This window comes from Cucumis melo, chromosome 10 (genome assembly GCF_025177605.1).
Source record: "Cucumis melo cultivar AY chromosome 10, USDA_Cmelo_AY_1.0, whole genome shotgun sequence".
Lineage (NCBI taxonomy): Eukaryota > Viridiplantae > Streptophyta > Magnoliopsida > Cucurbitales > Cucurbitaceae > Cucumis > Cucumis melo.
Genome location: NC_066866.1, coordinates 25,420,891 through 25,425,493, shown reverse-complemented (window position 1 = coordinate 25,425,493; position 4,603 = coordinate 25,420,891). Strand labels below are relative to the sequence as shown.

The 4,603-nt window shown below is 34.7% G+C and overlaps 1 long non-coding RNA gene across 7 annotated transcripts in view; it reads right to left on the bottom strand.

Annotated features, from left to right (window-relative positions):
- Positions 1-201: 201 nt before the first annotated feature.
- Positions 202-4,603, bottom strand: part of LOC103499345 (uncharacterized) — a 4,814-nt gene continuing 412 nt past the window's right edge. For 3 of the 7 annotated variants that reach the window (XR_007823878.1, XR_007823879.1, XR_007823873.1), the window contains 4 exons: positions 2,686-4,603; positions 960-1,153; positions 736-850; positions 202-417 (listed from right to left, as the gene is read on the bottom strand). The exon at positions 2,686-4,603 is cut by the window's right edge. This is a non-coding gene — a long non-coding RNA (uncharacterized LOC103499345). Of the gene's footprint in view, positions 418-691; positions 1,154-2,685 lie in introns of those variants that run through there. The other 4 variants (XR_007823876.1, XR_007823877.1, XR_007823874.1 and 1 more) reach the window with 4 other exon arrangements.

Here is a 4,603-nt window from a genome sequence, read left to right as displayed (position 1 = left end):
TATGTAATGAGATAAATTGGACAATTGTTACTTTGACCATCCACAACAAATAAGAAAAAGGAGGACTACCATGTAATATCGATGTAAGAAAAACATTATATATATTGGAATTTCGTTTCTAATCAAGAATTTATTTCCTTTGTAGAATTTAATATCAGCAATCAAAAGCCATAAACTAATTCAAGATAGAGCAAGTTAATGTTGTAAGATAACACCTTAGAATAAATATTTATAGAAAAACTCACGAAAAGATGTAGCTGGATTATCTCAAACACAAACTATCTTGCTTTTCTTTTTCTATTTGACAACACCTATAACTAGCTCCTAGCTAGCCAGTTCCAATCTAATAGTTCAGATTGTACAACTTATCCATAAACTATACATTTTATTTTAATGCTCGTGTAGAATGAGTCATACCTGCACAAATTAAATTCTTGTATAAGAATTAATATAAATGAAAGCAGAAGTTCAAATAACTTTAATCTACAATATACATCATAGGCATGGTGATTATTCTTAGAACAATGGTTCTCTTTTCAATCAAAATTACCAGAATCATATTATTCTCCAACTCTACTTGAATGAATTAGACATCAATTTTTTAATTGTGGTTTTCTTAAAATATAAAACAGAAATAGAAAATAATAAAATATTACAAGGATAACTGTTTTTGTAAAAAAAAAAATGTCCCAATGATGAATTTCAGCACATGAAGATTTTCATTATTTAACTCACCAAAAGATTCAAACACAGAATCTCTCCACAAATCCGAACATGTGACCATAAGCAATGAGAAGCTTCAAAGGATAGAGATTTGTGTTCCACTACATAAATGAGAAGCTCAACATACCTAAATACCCAGTGATATGAATGTCTTACAACAAAAAACTAAAATTTTGAAAACAACTTATCATCAAGAAAGTTCTTCTCTTTTTAATGGGAAAAACTCATGTTCAAACCTCATTTTCCATACAAAGAATGGCAGGATCGTCAGTAGCAGCAGTTACCATTAAGAAGTTGTGGTTCTTGAAGCGCTCAAGGGATTGCACGTTCTAGGGAGTGTTTTTTGTTGGTATAATCAGCATTTAGGGCCAAATGTGCAGAGTAGTGTTGTCATCAATGAAATGGAAGGACATGTCCTCATCGCCATTGGCTGGGAAGGAATCAAAATCAGAAGTAATCTTCAGACGACCAAAGTTGTTAATTTTTTTTACAGAAACGACTTGCTTTCATTGAGAAAGAAATGAAAGAATAGAAGGGCACATAAAATGTAACTAAAGTATAAACCGAACAAAACACCCCAATTAGAGAAAGGGGTTCCAACTAAGTTGCCCTAGAGAATAGTTACAAAAGAACCTCAAAATAGAAGCCTACAGGGACATATAAAATCTCACTGAAGACCAAACCTCACAAGGATCATTGTCCCTACCTCTAAAAACTGTATCATTGCTCTCGCCCTAAATATCCCAAACAAACAACTGCACATACCCCAACACACCACAAGAAACTGCTTTTCTCACTTCTCACAAATGAATGAGGTCCTTGATCATCACATAAACACCTAAATATGCCCGACGAATCTAAACTCAAAGTCCTGCAAGAAGAAGCTCCATAAAGTCCTCAAATATTGGCAGTCCCAAAGGAAATGGCCCATTTTTTCCTTTGACTTCCGTCAAAGAATACAGCAAAAAGGACACGCAAGCGAAGTTCTTCTCCAAACAAGCCTATCAATAGTGTTCATGCGACCAAACAAGACTTTACAAATGAAGAACATGACTACCTTAGGAATCTTAATCCTCCAAATCACATCAAACACACTCCTCAACGAGGAATGCATCCAATATCAATTTGAAGAAGGATTTAGAAGAAAACCCTTCATTAGGATCCATATGTGAACATCCCTCCTCCCCACCCTAAAAGTGCACATGTCTAATAAAGAAAGAAGGGAAGTAACCTCCATGGTTTCCCTATTGGACAGATGACGATGGAACCCAAAGGAGAAAGGCATGGAGTTCACAGACCAAACTAAAAAATTGAAGATCGGGCGGGCTTTGAAAGAAGATGTTGAAAGATGGAAGGAGCACTATCCCCCACCCACTGGTCCTCCCAAAAAAACGTCCTTACCATCCCTACAATACAATGGACAAAATGAGAAAAAGTAGGATGCTCGAATGATATATATTTCCATGGATTCCGACGAGGGAACAATGATATCCTCACCATCCCCTAAAAGAGGATGCTTAATATATATTTTCATTTTTTGGGACCTATCACCTATCCTGCCTAGCTTATTAGAGTGGGGAAAATGGGATATTAAGGAGGTTTGTAGGAACAATAAGGGAGGCGCGGCCGGAAAATTATTTTCATTTATGAAGCTTATTAATATTTAACTTTTTATCATCTTAAAAAGCAGTGCTGAACATTTACCATAACATGTTTTACAAAATGTTATATTGAGATGCTATAGAAAGTGACTTTTGTATGCCATAGGGTAGATCAGTTGGATATATGCACAGTTGAAACAAATAGTTCATAGTTTAAATTGTACTCGAATCTTGATTGTAATGGAAAAACGACAAAAACTGATGCAAAAGCAAAATAGCAACTAAATAAATTTAATTTCATAAATGATAAAATTTCAAGAAGAGTCTATTGATACAATGCTAGAATGTGAAAAAACATTACCACTTTTCAAATTTCATCCAAGTTCTGACTCGGCAACCCAAAGAGCTTTGATATGCAGTGCTATTAATCTCTGCTTTGGATCAAGAGTGGAGTTGAATTGTCTGGATGTCCAAATCAAGGAGGCTGATTTCTCTTCAAGAAGCTGTGTTCCTCTGCCATTTTCATGTATAATAAAAAGCAGTAAGAACTCACCACATTTCAACGTAATCAAAGGACAAGTTAATGGAGTACAAAAATTAGATTAGAAATATGGGAAGTGGATGGTAGTCATAGCCTTTGAGGAGAACTATATTCAAAAAATGAAGAAATTTGTTAAACTCTGCATATTAATGAATTATGGGCACTGCAGTTTCCGAATTGCAAGATCTTTGAGCAGCAACTTTAAAATAATCAAATAGTTCATCCTACATGAGCAATAATAACCGAGTTGAACACAATTTTTTGATAGGTTGTGCAAAGATCCTCATTTAAATAATAATCAAATAAATAGCTAGTATTATTACATAACAAAATTTTTAACGTAAGAAAAATAGCAGAAGATAAAACACCAAATCACCCAAAGCATAAAAAGTAAAAAATAGAAAATAAAAATTAAAAATTAAAAAAAAAAAGAATAAAACTCCAAAACTATCAAAGTCTGAGGGGCATTTGCTAGCATATCATCTAATTAAACAATAAAAAACACTAGATATTACATCGAAAAAGCTCTCAGTAGAAGCTCCACACCCAAGAGTCTAACACAACCATGAAGTAAACGTCAATTGAATTCCCGACTTTAAACATGGAACTTGAAACATGAGAATTGATTCTTAACGTTTTTATGCAACTTTAACTGATACAGTGGAAAGCTCCAAGACTGAGCTTTGCTTAGTTATCTAAAGGTAAAAGAAAATATCTCAAGAGATAAATTAAAAAAAAAAATCTCAAGAGTCTGGTATTGGCGCTGTCTTGTGCCCACTCGGTGCCCACTATGTACGCCCATCATCCATATTAATATGAAGGCTCAAAAGTATAGATCAATTCTCCAACAGGTAGCTCTAAAAGTCAACCACTTATAAAGAAACAAATTATATCAAGGGGTTATACGGAAAGTATAGATCAACTAACCAGGTTATGTGCAATCCATAAAAGTTAGCTTAATTCAAGCATGATTTAACCAAATAGAAAATGTTGCTGCGGTCCAGCGCTGAATTGGTACCATTCAGAAGAAGAAAGAGATAAGTTTCTAAGCTGGGAAAATTTGAAGAAGAGGCTGTTAGTTTGTTTCCGATCAAGTACCGACGGGACAATCCTAGGGACAATCCTAGGTAGCTCCTATTAAAAATGTAAAGGAGACTAGAACTCCATAACACAGTCACTGCATACTCACCATAACAGTCAGCAACACAGCTCGGCAATCACCAACAGCAAGCAAAATTAATTGGAGAACAAAATGTTATGCATTAGAGGATTTTGCAATGCTGTTATGTCGATAGTGATATGATAGTCCTACTCAGCAAGAATTCTGGGTGCACGAGCAAAAATGGTAGAAAAGTCTACTGTTTTTTGCTTACGAAAGGATATTCAACCCACACCCCAAGTAAAGCGCCTCTATGACATCCACTAAGTCTCATTCTACCATTTCTTCTCGAAGCTGAAAAACTGTTAGGATCCCGCATAACAAAACAGCGCTCAGAAGCAATTAAAGATGATCAAATATGAGAATGTATGAAATATATTCTAGAATATCCCAAGAACAAATAACAAAGTAACCGTAGTAAGTAGTAACTAGGTCCTTCTACGTACTAGTAAGAGGAATTGAATTTTTATGCCTCCTATACCTTCTATGTCTTCCTTTCACTTCCAAAAAGAAGCGAAGACATAAAGGACCTCACTGATTTTTTATATTCCTTTAATATAGAACCTTCTACGTCGGACT